Source organism: Lissotriton vulgaris, chromosome 8 (assembly GCF_964263255.1).
Source record: "Lissotriton vulgaris chromosome 8, aLisVul1.2, whole genome shotgun sequence".
NCBI classification, from domain to species: Eukaryota; Metazoa; Chordata; class Amphibia; order Caudata; family Salamandridae; genus Lissotriton; species Lissotriton vulgaris.
Window position 1 is genome coordinate 561,173,831 of NC_141696.1, and position 20,684 is coordinate 561,194,514.

A 20,684-nucleotide genomic window follows, 5' to 3' on the forward strand; every position below is an offset into this window, starting at 1 on the left:
CCTGGGTGGGCCCTCCCACCTAATAGGAAAGTATTGCAGGGGGATTGTGTTGTAGTGACCTTTGAGGATCCTCGTACTGTGGAGCACATTTGCATGGGGAAACCCGGAACCAACGGTACTGCGATTGTGGCCAGACCATTGTCCTATTTTTACATGCCCGGGGAGCAGCTGGATAACGGCAGTTGGTTGAGGGATACCAACCATACCTGGGGAGGGAGGAGGCATGAGGTGGGTAGGGACTTGAACTGCTTCATCCCAGGTGGCGGGGGAGTAGAGGGATGGAATTTGATACAGCGCAGAGGAGGGTGGCTTAACCATGGCGGTAGTCAGTGTAGCGATGAATGGTATGGCCCCCAGTTTACCCAACCCCCCATCCCTTGTTACAATCGGTACAGCACACTGGAGGCTGTCGATTGACTCATGGAATCTCCAGGATTTTCTCGGCCTTCTATAGTTTCAACTAAGACTGCAGAAAACCAAACTAGCAGTCCACAGAGGTTAAATGTAGACTGTGGCAACCCACTCCCAGTGCCCTCTTTTCTGGTAATCGGGGAAGATAACCACAAGGCCCAGGGTACCGACCGTACCTCATGTGAGAGAAGAATCAAGGTGGACCATTTTACCTCGCTGGATATTGGTAATGCTGGGCTTGAGGAGCTTATAGTTTCCGCTAACCCCAACATCCTGATTTCCACCGATGGTCATGGGATTGAACCTGTTACACTATACATCAATGGCAAGAGTAGAGATTTGAGCGTTGTTTCTTGGAATGTCGCAGGTCTTGGGAATAAAACAGCTCTTCCCGATTGGAATGAACTAATAGGAAGGTATGACCTGTGTAAACATGGTGTTTGGAACCAGTGTACAAGCCTGGCTATTCCACCTTCCATGTCCCAGCTACTTCCTCTAGACGGGGTCACCCGTCTGGTGGCTTGCTCGTCTGGGTTAAAATTTCGTTAAACTGTAAGATCTCCTACTCCCCTAACATCTCCCACGACATGATGAGGTTAATGATTCGGGTTCCCCAAGCCCCAGTGATCCTGGAAGTTTTTAACATCTATGCTAGAGGTATACCAGGGGGTGGTAAATCTCCAACTATTGCCTTACTTGCAGACTCACTTTGTAACTGCTCCCCAGATACTTTGCTGTTAATTGCTGGCGACTTCAACTGCACATTTGAGCCGTTGGCTGCCGACGGCACGGTAGGTTTACTGGAGGAAGATGCGAGATGGGGAATCCCGCAATTGACGACTGCGCCGATTAAAAAGTGGACACCTGTTATTATCCAAATGAATGCCTTGGTGTTGGAGCATGCTCTGGTAGCAGTGAATGGGTGCACGCCGTCTGACTTCTCCGGTGCGTGTACCTATAATAGGGTTAGTTGCCCCAGCAGATTTGACTACGTTCTGGTAGATAAGAGACTGTGGAGATATGTGTCAGATATGGCAGTTATTCCATCTATCCATAGTGACCATAACCCTCTATCCCTTAGCCTGTGCAACCTGATAACCGTGGGGAACCCCCTGTCCAGCAATAGATTAACAATGGCGACTAGAGAAATAGTACCCTCGAATTGCAAAAGGTTCATCAAATGGCATAAATTTGCCATCAATGAGCAAAAGACAAATGCCCTGGGGGAAATTGTAAGAGATCAGACCGAGAAGCTTTCTGCACTCTGTACTGATGATCCCGGTTCTGTCCAGGTCAACATGGTCTATGAGGAGACAATAGACAGGATGGCCGCTCTCTTCCTTGATGGATGTGGGGCAAGCCAGTTGAAGCATAGGAAGCCCACAGCCAGGTGGTATAACCATGAATGCAGAGTGGCTAAGTCTAAATTGATTTGTGCCATCAAAACCCGAGATCCAACTGAGGTTCGCTCAGCCCGAGCCGTGTACAGGCGTGCACTATTAGTGGCAAAGAGAGCTTGGGATGATTCCCACTGGGAAGAGTTAAAACTGGCCAGTCAGAACAGGAACGGGGAACGATTCTGGGCTCTAGTAAGAAAAAACAATGATGATGGTACAGATCCATTACCTAACCATATTACGGACAGGGAATGATTTGATCACTTTAGGAAACTGTACGCAGGGGTAGGGGTTCCTGAGAACATCGAAGTTACAGCAGAATGTACATTACCCCAATACGATACACCCCCATCTATTGATCCTATAGGGCAGAGTGAGGTAGAGTCTGCGATTAGTAAAATTGTCCAAGGCAAGGCACCGGGCCAGGATGGCATCCCTGGCGATCTTCTCCCTCTTGACTAATGCCCTCCTCCTTGGGTCATTAGTCCCAAGCTCATGGAGGGGGGAAGAAGTGATTCCTATTTATAAGAAGGGGCCAAGAGGTGACCCTGTCAACTATCGTCCGATCAGCTTGATCGATGCTGGTCAGAAGGTGGTTGGCAGAGTCCTTCTGGAAGGAATCCTCTCTTGGGCAGAGGAGAATAATATTATCTCCCCCTTCCAGGCGGGTTTCAGGGCCTGTACAAGCACTGTAGATCAAGCTTTTAGGTTGTTACTACTTCATTGGAAGACAGTCTCGATTAGCAAGGGTGGTTTGTACTTGGCCTTCTTCGATCTGAAGACCGCGTTCGACCTGGTCTCCCGAGGGTGCCTGTGGGCGGTTCTTCATGAGATGGGGTTCCCTCTGCCCATTCTGCACCTGTTGGCCCGCATGCATGAAGGAACATATGCACGCATTTGGTGAGGCACGAAGGAGCAGATAACTGAAAAAATCCCGGTGAACAGAGGTGTCTGCCAAGGATGTGTTTTGGTGCCGACCCTCTTTTCCTTATTTGTTAATGGGGTGGTTTCCTATTTATCTGATATTGATGCTGACACCCCTAGTTTGGCTGGTGTGAAAGTTCCCGCCATGCTCTTTGCCGATGATACGCTACTAGTCTCTAAAACGCCCATGGGGCTCCAAAAATTGCTGGATCGGTTTTGTGTCTTTTGTAATTTAAGGGGCTTGGTTATTAACACTTCTAAAACCAAGCTCCTCTATTTTAATCCCAGTAGGAAAGCCAATCGCACGCTCACTCTTAATGAAGAGCCACTAGAGCGGGTTAAAATGTTCGACTATCTTGGGATTAGGATATCCGACCAACTCAAGTGGAACCCTCACATCGAAAAAATGGCTTTAAACCATAAACGGGTTGTGAGCGCCATAAGCAGGGAGCATAGATCCTCAGTATCAAGACCCATAGCTCCTGCCTTAGAGATCTATTCTGCTAACGCAGTAGGCAGTGCACTGTACGGGGCAGAGCTCTGGGGTTTTAATAATGTTGACTCCCTCGTAATGGCGAAAACAAATTCTACAAGGAGCTTTTGTCTATCTCCAGGAGTACCCCTAGCAAGCCCATTCAATACGATCTTGGACGCAGATCTATCAAAGATCTTATAATTCTGCGTCCGCTTCTCTATTGGGCTCGCCTGTGGCGCACACCAGAGCTAGGGAGCTACGCTGACGGCCTTAAAGAAGTCATGAACTTGCAGGGGTCTCACAAAATTGTCTGGCTCTCCAAAATGAAGGAATTTCTTACGGCCATTAGCCTATGGGTCGCGTGGGATTCCGGTGCTTCAATATCCAAACTGGAAGTCAAGCGGGCTTACTGGCTGTAGGTCGACACCCAAGAATCTAGAGTGTATAACTTGGGTAGACTCACTGACGAGTGTCGACTGCATAAGACCGTACCCTTGCTTGAACCCTACATGGACTTCATTAGAAAACCCAAAGATAGGGCCTTATATGTTCAGTTTAGAATGGGAACCCTACCAGTCCGTGAACGCACCTCTAAGTGGAAACCCCCCTACCAGACGCTGTAGCAGGGTTTCCGTTCTCCCACAGAACTGTGCATAGAGATCTAGAACCTCAGTGAGTTAGGATGATCCAAAACTCATCTCAGTGTCAGAAATCCCCTTACCTAGCTAGCTACAGTGTCTCATGGCTCATTATGGAATGATCCATGTCTTAGACAAACCAGAACATGAACTTTAGAATACCTCAGGAATCGTGGAACACATGAACACTCTTTCGTTATATAATCATTTCAAACCAAAACTGAGAGTCAAAGAACACACGTGCAAGTTTGAAATATTTATTATTCAATGCAAGGTTCTCAAACGCAGTATCTTGTATAATACCAAAATGCAGATTAAAAAAATCAGAGTTAGCAGCATAGTCACTAATCCATAGTAAGCAAAAGGTGATAGCATGTTACAATGCAAAATCTATAGAAATCTATATCACCTATATTTCGCGCACCCTATTTAGCATATTATTTTATATCTAAGAAGGTCTCATTCGGGCTTTAGCAGGGCGGACCCATACCTCTAAATGTCAGTAGGAGTAGATCACATCAACAGCTACCAGCTCTCTTCATGCGCAGCACCAAGTGTCTACGTTCATTCCGTGTAACTCTATCTTAAACCCGCGTAGAGCCCAAAATGTTGGCATCAACATTATTAGTGTTATGTCTAATGTGGTGCGAGGATCAGGCTTCCCAACAACCTTGTGTTAGGTTATTCTTAGAGTGTGCAGCTCTCAGTGTGCAGACAGTTGTACCAAGTGTACCAGGCAAAGCTGATAGCATAGTGATAACATATTATTCTCAAATAAATCACATCACCGCTTCTAGGTTGAAAGCGACAACAACAAGTAGGTGTTGTGTGCAAAACTGAAGCCGAAGAAAAAACGGCTGTTTAAACATGTAATACACTCATGCTAACTTAACGCAATATATGTAACGAAGTATCCATATGACACCCCCCCCATTGATCCGAGCACCGTCAAACATAAGGGAAAAGGCAATACTAAATCAGATACATAAAATGAAAGCAAAGTTCAATAATCTTGAGCTAAAATAAGCTAAAAAATATGTATGAATGAATATGTATGAATGCCTAATGTGGCCTCAAATCTAAAATTAAAAATAAAACTTTCGAACCAAAAGTTATCCGCCAGGTCTCAAAATTATAAAATGTAGGACCAGGTCGCATTAATCCAAATGTCTGTAAGAGAAAAAACAAGGCACTTATCCGATATCCAAAGTCATGTGCCACATTGACGTTATTTTCAGCGACATCACATGATTGAACTCTCCATCATTTGAGTACAGTTCATCCCTCCAATCCAGCAAGGGGAAAGTCATATTCCATAACAAAGCAATCCTCCCAGGCATCTCACGATTGGACAGTATATGCAAAGTAAGTTGCAACAGCCTCCAGTATGAAATCACTGCCATCATCCGAAAATAGTTCAGCAATCCAATTCAGCAATGGGAAAGAACATACGTGCTCCTCCAGCATCGGATCCTCCTGTAACGTCAGAGGACAACTCGGTGGGTTCACCAGAACGCTGTGTGTCAGAAAGGCATGCGCCGCTGCAGAGATCTCCCATTGGCCCAGCACTCCATTTATCGCTGCCAAGGCCATAACTCTGTCGCCAGAACAAATCAGCTCGTGAGCCACCACGGGACGCATTAGCTGATCAAAATCGACATCAGGAGCAGACCTCAAGCATAGGCACAAATCAATGGCCCAATCGAACTCGCAGCTCAGGCAGTGAAACACAGGTTGGACACACGTGAAGTCGGTGAACCGAAATGACAATCTATAAGCCGTGCTTAATGCTGCAAGCGCCAATGTTCCATAGTAATTGAGCATCCGATTACGGCACAGTGTCAGGAGGTGTTGAACGGCTTCTTGCGCAGGATGGGCATCCATGTTTTATGAAGAAAAACACCAACAAAATGCCAGCGGCTACAGCCAGTAACACAGGTAGTCCACCAAACAAACTCGAAAAAATAGAGTGGAAAAACGTGGGAATGATACCAAAAACTTTTTCAAATGTAGTCACGAGGCCACTGCTAACCAATTTAAAAAAATGTGCAAGCCCAGTCGTGGAAGATGCATTAAAGATCTGATGCACCAGCTCACAGAAATGAAACGGCAAATCAGTATTTAAAAGCGCCTGCACCTCTGTGCGTGTGTTAGCTATGTGAAGGACATAATTTTCCCGGGCCGAACTCAGGGTCACTTGTTTTTGAGACAAAAGGGCCCTTATTCTGCTTAAACCATTGAACTTCGCTTCCAATGTTGGAATCCGTGGCCAGATGGAGACATCTGAAGACCCATGCGTGGGTGGGTATAGAACATTCTTGCAACACACCACACGCTCTGATACAGTTACCACATAAGCCACACCAATTAATAACCCACAACATAACTCGTTGTTTAAAAGCAAATAACTACCATTAGTCAATAATGTAAACGTGGGAACTACTGCTGGAACTGGCGTGCCTTTTAAAACACATGCTAAATTTGGGCGGTCCTGATTACAAGAACCGTGTAACTGAATGTGTCTGCATATTAATGAATGGTCAGGTGACTGTGTGCATTCCTCACCATTAAGATTCACTTCTTTTCCATCCTTCAGACATCTGTATGTGTATGGTAATGACCATGCCTCATGTAGGAATGCATTGCCTAGTGGTTCATATCATCCTATAGCAATATACCGCATACAATTAGTAAATTTGTATAAGGGAAATGGTAATGTAATTAATCCATGAATAAGCCATGTGGCAGTAGTGGTTTCAGCAACAGAGAAAGGTAAGGATTCTAGCTTTTCAATATGTAACATAGAAAATGACGCATCACGCATAGAAAGCATGCGTTGCTTTTCAGTCAGATTAAAAGGGGCGAAAAGGGACGAAACGTTCAACGAGTTCCAGGGAACTCGACCAGCCTTAAGTGTCTGTAGGGTCCATGCAAACTGCATTACAGAACGTAACTGATTTTGACCATGGTATAACGTGGACACTTCATCATGTACAATATCAACAACAGAAGAAACAATATTATCCAACGTGTAAATCCTGGAAGAAAGCATGTTAATACTGTTATCGACCACTGCAAGCACTTTTTCCAAATTTGCTTGATCAATAGCTCTCAGGCGTTTAGCAGCCTCAATCTGTGAAAATTTCCAAATTTCATTGTACACAGCATAAAGCCAGCGTTTAGATCTACCCCTAGCCGGGCCTTTTATAAAATCATTTAGCTCTATGTTCTCATTCAACTGGGACAGATGCAGTTTAACTGCAGCCAAAGTGGAATGTTGTAACCAGTTCTGACACAATTTGCCTACTGAATAAGTAGTAACAGTGTGATCTGTCTCAAACCTGGGATCTGGCCTGATGTGTGTAAAACCTTCAGACAAACCCAAAAAACGACGTTGGCAAGAATCAGAGCTTCTTTGCCACAAAAGCCACCCCTCTGGATCAAAACTGGAAATATTAAAGGAGGAATTGTGCAAAAGTGCTCGTATCCCACTGATGGACAATGTAGTGAAATTACTCCAACCTGAATATTCTTCCAAATCAGGGATAGTAGGTGTATTTAATTTTTTAGATGTAGCCAATCCAAAGCATGTTGTTTGGGAAATAGTAGAATTTAAAAACAACATGTGATTCGGGATGAGACATGCACGATGCAAAGCCTCAGTGCCTTGTACCTGCCAATCTTTGGTACCCCAAACCGATTTAAGGTCAATAGCCTCCTTCCATAACTCATAGCCATCTATAGCTAACTTGTCTAGAAAGGACTTCGAATACAGCAATTTTGTATCGGTAAGTCTAACTTTGGACATGAATTTCTGTTTCACTTTAAAATAAAACGACTCAGGATTTGATTGATTAAAATCTGTAAAATAAGAGAATTTCCTCAGAAATGTACTTGAGCTCCCCTGTAAAGGAGCAGGACAATGTTCCCACTGTGTGTAGTTCACAGGAACCCTCCTGGAACTTGTTTTGTGCAAGAAGTGATTCCCATAATGTTGATAACAAAACAAATCACCATAATTGACAGAATCTAAGTACAACTCCTCAGCATCAAAGGCCGCATAATATTTCAAATCAGAGAACAATTCTTCTACGGCCTGAAGATCCCAATCATCAGAACGAATATCTTGCTTAATCACATCTCCCATGTTTACTCCAAGCACATTAGGAACATTAATAACTTCTGTGGGGCCATGTATCTGAAACCTAACCGCATCCCACACAATCCCATCAAGGACAGGCCAAGCAGTAATCTCTACTGTATTTAAGTCTCTTTTTAGTCTGTGTGCTGAATGTGAGGAGGAAAGAGGGGCCAATGTTCCATTAAGGTACCGAATTCCTGTTCTTTCTTTCACATAATGGCCATCGATCAGGCGGAAAAAATACAACACAAAACCAATTGACATAAAAAGATAAAATGAAAATAGTATCAGCCAAACGTATGTCCAAGGTGGAATTAGAAAATGTTTTTTAAACAACGTGGCATATTTTGCAATAGTCGATGGTTTCTTTGAAAGTTCCGAATCAGAGTCAAAAGAGAATCTGGACTGGTTAGCCAAACGGGCTTGTAAATCGGACATAGATAAATTAGCAGGATCTGCATAGGTCAATTCATCAATGTTAGTAACAGGAATAGTATTTAATAAAGGACTGGATATAGCAGGCATCTCGAGGGACACCTCCTGTTCTGCACCAGATGTAATAGCCAGCACAGAGTGCCTCACCATGGAAGGACAGGATACAGCCGGTGTCATGCTATGAAGAATCGGCCACCCTGTGTGTCTTGACATTGTCAATAGAAATAAATCTGTTTTCTTTACGACCTGGAAGTGGTGGTAAAATGACTGTTCTTGTGCCCTTCACTCCAAGAACTCGAACCGGTGCTCGATATGAGGGACCAAACTCTTTCTTGTTATCGATCTTCTCTCGAACCAGTTCTCCAACTTGGGGTAGCCAGCCAACTACCGGGATCTGCAACGCATCATCCGACGTGGAGGGCAAGTGTTCCTTAGCAAGACTGTCTCTGGTCTTTTGTAGATTCTGTAAAACATTGCAATGTTCATCTACGTCAAAGGCCGCGGCATGGGCCTGGCAGTCTGCACCATCGAGGTCATGAACGTACATCTTGATACCAAAGACCATTTCGTATGGGGTCCGCCCACCCAGAGACCTTCTAGGGAGATTATTAAGCGCACGCTGCACGCCATAGAGGTGGGTCAGCCAGTTTCTACCAGTGCCTATAACTCGGGCTGTCAAAGATTGCTTTAAGTCGCGGTTCATTCGTTCTACTACACTATTGCCCTCAGGCCTGTAGGGACTTGAAAACTTGACTTGGACTCCCAACGAAACCATAGCATCCTTATACGCCTTAGAGGCGAAAGCCGGACCCTGGTCCGAATGGAAAGTACCACAGGCAAAGATTCCCACAAAGACACGCAAATCCTTAATGACAGTCCGCGAATCAGCGCTTCGATGCGGCCATACCCACACAAAGCGTGTGCATGAGTCAACTGCTACTAAGATGTATTTATACGCAGTATCAGAGGAAAAAGGACCGCAGTGATCCAAATAAACGCAACCAAGCGGTTTATTAGAGATGTACAACTGTGTCTGAGGCGGACGCGCAGCAGTAGAAGGCTTAATCTGCTGACAAATGTCACACATAAGGACATAATCGCGCGTCTGTTTGTACAGTCCCCGCCACCAGAACCTTTGTTGTAGCTGAGTTACAGTGGCTGAGACGCCCGCATGCGCAGACGCCACACCTTCATGAGCCGCTGTAATCAGAGAAGCTCTGCGATCCGAGTTGGGAACTAGACGTTCGCCAACTTCAGGAATTTTCACATAAGGAACCTTATCGGGACTTAAGTGGTATGTGTACTTCGAAGGGAACCCCACAGGATATTTACCTCCCTTCTCCGTGGCAGCAACAGCCGCCAAGATGTCATCATCTATTTTGCTTTTGGACCTCGTGACTGCTGCAACTAAGTATTTCGATACCGCAGACTTCGCTGCCTCATCAGCAAGCGAATTACCAACAGCGTGGACCCCCACGCGCTGATGGCCGAGAGTATGCAAAAGTCTTACCCCATGTTTCACAGTCAGCAAGTTCAGGGGCTAAATCTTTCGGTAAACTAAGCGTAAGAATCCGGTGTTTTTCACCCGGAGTCGTATTAGGAAACACAGCCTCCAGCTGGTCGAATTTCTCGGCAAGCCAGTAAGGAAAATCATCCTTATCCTGGGGCTTCTTGCCCATAACGGAATTCACCAAGACAGGACTGATTTTCAAACCAGCCTGTTCTGCTCGAAGCTGCGCACCTGCGGATGCTGCGCCATGAACATTACGACCAACGTAATGAACAAGCGCCCTAATCACTCCAACCGCGACGTCATGAAGACGCCGCAGGTCAGCTACACTACAAGTAGCGCGATTAGGGTGAGGAGTAAATCCACCCAAAGCGGGCCAATTTGTGCCCGGAATGGATAAAGGACCTAACCTAGAAGCCGTTAAAGAATGGGGTAGGGCGCCACCAAACCAAACTCCGTGCTGCCAAGCATCGATAGGTACTTCCAGTGCCCTGTACGGAGCATAAGCCGCTGGTACAGCCGAGGCAGTGTATGAATGGAAGACACCCGAATTAGCGTCCACTGCCGGAAATGTCACCCAGGAATAAAACAATTCATACGGGTACGCATGTTCCGCACTCACCACTAGAACCACAGCCAAGCCTTCCACAGGGACATTATATGCCCGCAAGTGGTCGCGAACCGCGACGCGGCTATGCTGCGGTATGTCCACGGCCATGGTAGCACAGGAAGAGAAAAAAGACAAAGAACACTTTGTAGCACAACTGGGTAGTAATTCAAAGAAACCGTTTTTAGAAGAATTCAAGCTTGAAAAGACCCATTTAAAAAATAGGTAGGTTTTTCCGACACCACCGTTTACCGGAAACGGGAATGAAGGTGTCAAGGTTTGAATGATATACTACTCGAGTGTCATGATATAAGGCCAACAACGTACGGGCGCCATGTAGCAGGGTTTCCGTTCTCCCACAGAACTGTGCATAGAGATCTAGAACCTCAGTGAGTTAGGATGATCCAAAACTCATCTCAGTGTCAGAAATCCCCTTACCTAGCTAGCTACAGTGTCTCATGGCTCATTATGGAATGATCCATGTCTTAGACAAACCAGAACATGAACTTTAGAATACCTCAGGAATCGTGGAACACATGAACACTCTTTCGTTATATAATCATTTCAAACCAAAACTGAGAGTCAAAGAACACACGTGCAAGTTTGAAATATTTATTATTCAATGCAAGGTTCTCAAACGCAGTATCTTGTATAATACCAAAATGCAGATTATAAAAATCAGAGTTAGCAGCATAGTCACTAATCCATAGTAAGCAAAAGGTGATAGCATGTTACAATGCAAAATCTATAGAAATCTATATCACCTATATTTCGCGCATCCTATTTAGCATATTATTTTATATCTAAGAAGGTCTCATTCGGGCTTTAGCAGGGCGGACCCATACCTCTAAATGTCAGTAGGAGTAGATCACATCAACAGCTACCAGCTCTCTTCATGCGCAGCACCAAGTGTCTACGTTCATTCCGTGTAACTCTATCTTAAACCCGCATAGAGCCCAAAATGTTGGCATCAACATTATTAGTGTTATGTCTAATGTGGTGCGAGGATCAGGCTTCCCAACAACCTTGTGTTAGGTTATTCTTAGAGTGTGCAGCTCTCAGTGTGCAGACAGTTGTACCAAGTGTACCAGGCAAAGCTGATAGCATAGTGATAACATATTATTCTCAAATAAATCACATCACCGCTTCTAGGTTGAAAGCGACAACAACAAGTAGGTGTCGTGTGCAAAACTGAAGCCGAAGAAAAAACGGCTGTTTAAACATGTAATACACTCATGCTAACTTAACGCAATATATGTAACGAAGTATCCATATGACAACGCTTGCCACCTGCCCACACTGCAGCACTAAACTGGAAACCATCCCACATGTCTTTTTTGTTTGCAGTGCCTACAATAAGCCCAGATCCAAATGGCTAAAACCTGTCTGTCGCCTACTTGAGACCAGAGGCTATGACCCAACGTTAAGAATTTTACAATCTAAGCCTAATACAATACTGGCGTGTGGGGTAGCCAAATTTATTAGCTGGGCATGGGTGATCAGATTTAAAGCTATGTGATGAATTATTTCTTAGGCAATCCCTCGTTTTTTTTTCTCAATTAACTCAAAGCTGTAAATGGTTTAATACTGTTTTATCTCGTCTTTTTAATTATTTATTAAGTGTTTTATTAATAACATGAATTGTATTTTTATTGTTATGTGCTTTTAAGATATCTCTTTATCGAAATAAAGCTTTGTACTACAACAAAGCTATCGAACTCGTTCCTCTTGAGACCCAAATAACAGTTCATCCTGAAACACCTGTCTACAATGAAGTAACAAGTGATCGGGTTGGTTCCAGTGATTTCAATTCCAACCATTGACAGAACTGCCTCTGGCTATTTTATTAACTTTTACATGTTTTCTGAGGATCCCAGCGAACCTGAAACAACGCTAGCAAAAAGAACTTTCAAAGAACAAGCAACAGACTTTTTTCATCACCTGGGAAAAACTTATCTGGTTTCATCATGGAATGAATTATGGATTGTGTTGGGAATATTTTTTCTTCTACATTGGTTAACTCTAGTAATAATTCTGGGTAGGCTGATGAATGGAAGATATGTAAGAATGGACACAGCAAGTCAGAAAGTCAAATTTCTCCTCAAACCACACAAATCATCTCATCGCGAACAAAGAGACTTGTCAGCAGTGAACATCACAGCCGTTCCTATACCTGATGGTATAGCTTGGGACAAAACAGAATATGACATTATTGTCCCGTCGGAGCTGTTGAAGATTCTACACCAATTCAAGATTTCATTAAGTGATTGGGATTTCGAGACTGATAATAATATGATGTCTGATCTAGAAATGTCAGCAGTATTCACAAATCATGAATATTTAGAAGGTTCATCAGACTATAAACAAATGTATTGTTATAACCATTATGGTTATCAATTCTTGCACAAATCAACAATGCCTAGAAATGTATATATGTATAACCAATGGGAACATTGTCCTACGCCTCCAAAGGGTAGCTCAAAAACGTTTGCAAATAAGTTTCCATATTTTTCAGGGTTCAATGTATCAAATGCAGAAACATTCTACTTTAGAAATGTAAACAGAACAGGAATGAAAATTATGTTGACCAATACAAAACCGATTTATTCTGCAGCCTTTTATGCCCAACTGTCTAGATAGGGTTTCTACTTTTGGAAAGACAACATTGAGACAAAAACTGTCTGGGGTTCTAAAGATTGGCAAGTACAGGAGATAGAAGCTATATTTAGAGCATGTATAATCCCTGAGCAAATGACGTTTTTGAATGACACTGTCCAACAAACGTCTTGCCTTGGGTTAGCCAAGATCAAGGACATGAACACAGCGACAATACCAATACCTGCGAGTATTAGCTCTAGACGGGGGGAGGTCGACGTACATAATATTTTGCATCACAACAGATCAGATCCAGATTGGAACAAATGGTTGCTCTGGCCTATAGACACAAATAACTGTCAAGATCGATTCCTGAACAAAACTAAAGGCTTCAAAGTCAATAGGCTGGACCCAAGATTTGTTCAAAGACAGCATCCTGGGGTAATAACAACATACAGTGAAGCTGTGCCTTGATTGGCTACAGGAAGCTACACTACAGGATGTAAAACAACACTTATCGTTACTTAAAGATAGTGCAGACCTTAGGGAATTCTTGCTAGGACCAAGAAAACTGCGTCAACGTTTCATATATGCCGGTATATATGCTGCATATAATGAAATATGGAAGATTACTCAAGCAGAGACTGCAGAACGAATACGAGAAATTGATCGTATTAATTTAGAGAAATCTCTCTCTGTAGTTGACAATGGGTTAACGACTTTGTCGTCCAGGGTATATTCATTGGGCAGCATAGTATCCTCTGCCATAGACATCATGGAACAAGACTTGGTCATGTTGCAACATGGTCAGTCTCAGTTACGTTCTATCATGCTATTGGGTTTGACGCTACAAAACCTGCGTTCAGGCTATGTGCCTTGGCGTTTAATCAATACTAAGTCACTGTTTTCAGAATTCAAGCTCACTGATAAACATCTCAAACTGGCACAAAGAGGAGCATACTATACAGCGCTGAGCATTGAAAAACTGGAAAGATTACCATTCACAGTGGCACAAAAAACAGCTACAGAATGGATAATACATGGAACGGTAAGAGTTGGTGGCAGCTACTCCCCGCTGGGCGCCGAGCACTATACACTTTGAAAGCAGCTCGTGTTCAGAGGCTGTTAATTGTTTTAACGCATTTTGCGCTGTGCACTAGAGCTGAAGCTCCAATTTTAATAATCAATTCTAACTGATGTAGTGATTGTATGTTGTTTTAATTATCACTCTGACAAATTTGAGCACTTACTCGCACTCACCAGCGTTCCTTAACTTTCACCCGAGGACTGTTTCCGCCTAGTTCAAAGGCAACCGGCACTCCAGCCAATCGCGGTTGTCAAGGGCGGGACAGGGGCGGCACCTCACGGAGCGTCGAGCGGTTAGCGCTCTAGACCTCCGCTTCCTGGAGGGTATTTAGCCACTCGGCGGCCCCAGCGCGCAGTGATGGCGCGCAGGGTAGGCGCCTTTGACTGCGCCACCGTCCGGGCCAGGCCGGGTCACGGGGCTGGAAAAGCTGCTTCTGGTATGTTGTTTGCTGTTCAGTTAAGGGCTATGCGCCCCAGTAGCAACCGTAAATGTTCCGTCCTAATTCCTTCCTTAACGGGTACACAAACATGTCCTCACTGTGCTTTTGCCCTATCTAATGTTCAGCCCTATCCAGAGGGCTTACACAATCGTAAGTCACCTACTCAATCCCCTCTTCAAAACCCCGGTACCTTCAATTTTTACACTGTTAATTGTAGATCTCTGCCCCAACATAAAGCAGACATTTACCATCTCTTAGTTGAAGAAAAGCCAAGTGCAGTATTTTTAACGGAGACCTGGCTGCATGACAGTGTAGGTCCCGATGTAGCCGCCGCCTTGCCCTCTAACTATGCTATCGTTAGAGTAGATAGAGAAAGACAGGTAGGCGGGGGAATTGCTGTGATTTTTAATAGGGACTTTAACTGTGACTTTGAAATGGTCAACATTCCCGGATGCGAAGCTGCATTCTTTAAAATTTCATTGAATCCAAATTTTATGTTTTCTGGTTTTTTGATTTATCGCCCGCCTGGAAATAGTAGCGTTTGGGCTGTGAATTTGGTTAATCTCATCTCGCCTTACTTTCTTAATGCCCAAAACCTGACTATACTGGGGGATTTTAATCTCCATTTGGAGGACAAATCAAATAGCATAGCTGCCAACCTCTTGGAGGATTTTACTACTTTGAATATGACACTGTGTAATGAGGGCCCTACTCACAAAGCTGGACATTTGTTGGACCCTATTATATCCAACATACAGGAGTTAAAATGGCTAAAAACTGACCCTATCTGCTGGTCTGACCATTTTTTAACTCTTTTTAGTATCACCCTTAGAGAACTTAAGCAGTCACGCTCCACCCGGCCTCCGACTCTTATGAGAAATTGGAAATTGCTGGACCTGACTGACCTGCAGAATGCATTAAAGATATCCCCCCCTGTTTTGGGTGGTGATATGGAAAAAAATGCGCAGGAAACTCACATTTGGCTGGAGAGAGCAGTTGATATTTGTCTGCCTGCTGCCAGGTGCAGAGGGAATGTTCACCGCCCACCGGCTCCCTGGTATACTGAAGAACTTAAAATAGAAAAAACAAAGTGTAAGGCACTTGAGAGGAAATGGCGCAAGCAATATGATCCTTTAAAAAAAGAAACATACCGTAAGGCCAGAAATCTTTATCACTCAGCCTGCACAAGAGCCAAAGCCTGTTATGCAACAGAGACTATTAATACGGCTGCTAATAAAGCACGGACTCTTTTCAATACAGTCAAAGAATTGGCTGGAGCCAATTCTATGGCGGCCGCACGCCCCCTTACCACTCAAAAATGTCAAGATCTTGCCACCTATTTTGTGGAAAAGATTGAGACTATTATTGCCAACATCAATCCCCCGGTGAGGGATGGCAGAGAAGTCCCGTCTCCAGCAAACTCAATAGAATGCCGGCTTGACTCTTGGCCATCCATTTCCTCGGACACTCTGAAATCCTTGGCTACTTCTATTAAGTCAGGCTCTCCCTGTGACCCGCTCCCCATTAGCATTCTGAGCCAACTTGACGACTCCGCTCTGAGGATCATTTCCGAGACATTAAATGCCTCTATTCATCTGGCCACAGTCCCTTCGTCCTGGAAGCATGCCATGGTCAGCCCTCTGTTGAAAAAGCCGTCTGCGGACCCTGAGGTGTTGGCCAACTATCGCCCTATCTCCCTGTTGCCTGCTTTCTCAAAAATCTTGGAGAAGCACATTCACGGTGTACTTTCAACATACACGGAGAATAACAACTTACTCCATTTCTCCCAGTCAGGTTTCAGGGCAGGCTATTCCACCGAGTCTGCCCTCCTGGGGGTCACCGAGAAGATCAGGGGGCTCTTGGACGATGGGCAAACGGTTGCGCTTGTCCTGCTTGATCTAAGCGCGGCCTTCGACACCATCTCACACAACAGACTGCTTACCAGGCTGAGTGAGGATGGTGTCGGAGGGACAGCACTGGACTGGATCAGGTCCTATTTAAGCAACCCGACGTTTCAGATCTCGTCCTCTCAGTCTCAGTCTGACACCTTTGTTTCTTCCCATGGTGTGCCTCAGGGCTCAATATTGAGTCCGCTATTTTTTAACCTGTATCTCCGCCCTCTCGCTGATCTAGCAGAGCGAGTAGGTCTAGAACTTATGACCTACGCGGATGATTCACAGATCATTTTTTCTCTTACCAACTCAGAGCCCTCATCTCCCTCTGCGCTGAAACTAGGTCTTCATGAGATCTTCAGCTGGATGTCAATGAACCAGCTGAAACTCAACGGGGAGAAGACGGAGATCCTTCTCCTAGGTAAAAACAGAGATCTGTGGCAGGATATCCATTGGCCGCCATCCTTGGGCGCTTTTCCAATCCCGGCTACCCAGGTCAGAAATTTAGGGGTATGCATCGATGAGTCACTATCGATGAAACAGCAGGTCAATAAAGTGGCTGGCACTTGCTTCACTATCCTCAAGTGGCTGCGGAAGATTATCTGGATGCTGCCTGTGGATACCCAGAAGACCGTAGTCAATGCACTTATTACATCTAGGCTTGACTACGGTAACATCTTATACCTGGGTTCCAACTTAGCCGTGACCAGGCGGCTTCAGCTCGTCCAGAACTCCGCAGCCAGGTTGCTGTGCAAAATCCCCAGGACAGCAAGGATTTCGAAGCACCTCAAGGACCTGCACTGGCTCAGGGTTGAGAACCGGGTTCGGTTCAAAGCTTTGACTTTTATGTTTAAAATCAAGGCAGGAACCGCACCAAAATATCTGCAAAAACTAGTTAGGCCCTATGCTCCTACTCGCAATCTCCGTTCTTCAAATGGAGCAAATTTCGTGGTTCCTAGATTTAAACTGGCCCGAGTGGGAAGGAAATCCTTTTCCCATCTGGGACCAGTCCTTTAGAATTCCCTTCCTTCAACTTTACGAAAGGAGGAAAACTTTGCCATCTTTAAGAAAAGCATTAAAACCTGGCTTTTCAATAAATAATTGTGGGCTTTGATAGTGCTGCTTTCTGTGTTGTCGGTCTCTTAGTCCTGGCACCGGGAAACCCTTTGTGGGTATCTGCGCGCATTATAAATGCAATAAATAAATAAATAAATAAATAAATCACTCTGCCGGTTACAATTTTTCATTTTCAGTATTGCCTAAAACACATACCAGCAGACAAATATGAAAGGTTGGGTAAAGAATACATCAAGACATCCTGGAATTTACCATACACACACAGATGTTGGAGTGGGGGACGTGAAGCGTTTCTTAGCGGATCAAACTGTGAAAACGCACTAAGCGGTTCTCTCCGTGGCCAGGGTATTAATTTACACAGGGCCTGCGATGGTTCCTCTAACAACTTATCCTGTCACCTGCAAGTTTCACCAGCTGCGGTGATTGATCCAATTTTTGGACAGCTTTCAAATGGAAGTTACCTCATGTTGAATGATCCCAGCTGCTGTGGCATGTTGCCAGGTATTCCATAGCTAGTAACTGTGTCCTCCAGGGTCACTTGCTGCATGCAAGTATTGTTTCCACAAACCAAGACAGTCAGGGAGTCACCTCTATGACCTTCACTGAACATCTCTTCTATATGAATTGATACTCTAAGCAGAATGCAAAAAACTATGCCACTGACCTCGGTCAAAGAGACTTATGATCTACAAGTCGCAAGGACTTCTGCCGAGATTCATGCCCTTTTGAATACAAACTGCCCTATACATTACTCATAAATGTTAGGTCGTATCTTAAACATGTCTGATACGAGCGGTATTGTACATCTATTTAAGAACATATGTTCAGGACTGTTAGCACCTTTTCAAGCAGTCCTCAGAATAATTCCCAACTTCGTGCACTCTGTGTTTGGCGGACTGCCCCTCCTTTTCGGACTCGTTGCAGGGATACTATTTTTGCTCCGGCTGCTGCGATATGGCAAGTCGAATCACCAACGCCACTCCAAGCACCATAGAGCGAGTTCTATTGGAGATGAAATGTCGTGAGCGCATCGTTCAAATTCTGAGTTTACCTCGTCTATGAGAAGTAAATACCACATGGTTTCTGTGATTCAGACCAATCTGGCAAGATTGCATCTTAACTGTTCTACGCTGCCTGCTATGCGGAGAAGAATGCGTTCTAGACATCTACAACACTCCCTTCACTCATGCCAACAGATGTTGATACTTTGCTGGAACCGGTAACGGCCCATGCTCTGTGTTGTCCCCAGCGGCTCCCAATTTTGATGACGGCATTCATTGAGATCTCACAGACGCAAACTGCAACTGCTGAGGTACGAAAGGAAACAACAAGCGCGCAGGTAACATCCGATACAAACATTGCTGATGCGACCAATGCTGAAGGAGATGCTTCACATCTATGTGTGGTTAATCTTCTAAACAAAGTAATCCAACTTTTGCTTACAATGATAAATGACTTTTTGTCTACAGATATAGAAGATTTCATGTTTTCTCCAAGCCCTAACATTGACTTTTGATTTTGGCACAGTGTTCTGAGAGACTTTAAATTTGACCTTCAATTTTTACAAAACAAATAACTTTTTCCTATGATTACATTTTTTTCCTCCAAATTTGTATTTTTCATTTTTTGCACAAGTAATCTGCTTATAGTATAACTATTCATAGAGAACAAGAATTCTTTGAATACTTCCAGAGACAATATGTGACCTTGGCCACAAACAGTTTTATGCAATCTGACATGAAATGGTTTCGGCCCTATTTTCTTCTGTATTTACGAGCCATTTCATAAATGTATATTTTCATGATTCATTCAATTTGCATCTGAAATGCCAACTTGCTTTAATGTGTACAGCACCAATGCATTTTCTATGCTTACAACTAGTTCTAATGCAATTTACAAATGTATTTTTGACATGTTTTAGCAATTCATGTGTAGATATAGTTTAGATATGTGTAACATGTTTAGAATTTAGTAACGTCGTACATAAGAAAGTGGAGTGGGTGTTGTGTTTCAATTTAGATTCCGTATGAATTTCCCGATTCATGCCCTTATATAGGTACAATTCACATTGCCCTTATATAGGCATAGAAATCCAGTCCCTATTTAGGCATAGTCCATGCTACCCAAATAAAGGCATGGCTACTTACATCCGTTCATCTACGTCACAACGAATTCTTGGAAAACCAGACTCGTGAGCTTTAGGGACTTCCCCTTGCCTGGATATTAATTTCTCCAAGAACTCATTTATTATGCATGAACATCTATTCCTTATGGGTTAATTCATGAAGTTCATATGCCCGTCTTTTACGTCAATACTGGCATTCCTAAACACCTTCAAGGTATAAATATACCTTCACTTGCTAAGGCAAGGCACGGTGCAGTTCGACTACCTACTTGCACAACGCGGCTTGCCACAGCAAGTCCCGAAGTAAGTCATCTCCTCAAATGACGCACTGAACAGACGCTGTCATCCTCCTCGCCGAGAATCCAGCTCCAATGTTTCTGACTCCCCTTGCGGGGTGTTAGAGAATTGAGTCCTGGGAAAGAGATACCAATCTCTCTCATTCTAAGGTATGGAGCTGATTAGAACCTAGAGAAACCTTTGGCAATCCTTGGCAAAACTAAACTTATGCTAAGACACCACCTACCTCTTCCCTCGTACTAGACTTAGGTTAGGTACACTGAGGTAGGAATATTTTAGAAGCACCAGTTTAGTATTTTAGCCTGTGGTATTTATGTAAGTATTTTTATATATGTCATAGCTACAGACCATGCTATTACAGTATTATTTTATATTACTGTTAACGCTGTACGCATTATACTTCGCATTCTGTCTTACGATTGTAGAAGTTCATATCTCTTGCATGAGAAAGAAGACTGTTCAATAAACCCTTTTTATTGAAACGCCTGTCTCTCTATTTCAGTGCAAAACTCTGTAGAAACGAAGTATGCACGATTGACTGAGTAAAACGGTTATCTATTGTTTCCACGACTCAGAAGATATTGTTCCGACTCTAAGGGAAACAAAGTTGTCATGTTTATATGGTTGTCAGAGA

General features: G+C 43.9%; 1 pseudogene; it reads left to right on the forward strand.

The window, feature by feature from the left end:
• The first annotated feature begins 420 nt into the window (after positions 1-420).
• The window catches only part of LOC147697712 (uncharacterized), a 30,799-nt pseudogene continuing 10,535 nt past the window's right edge, over positions 421-20,684 (forward strand).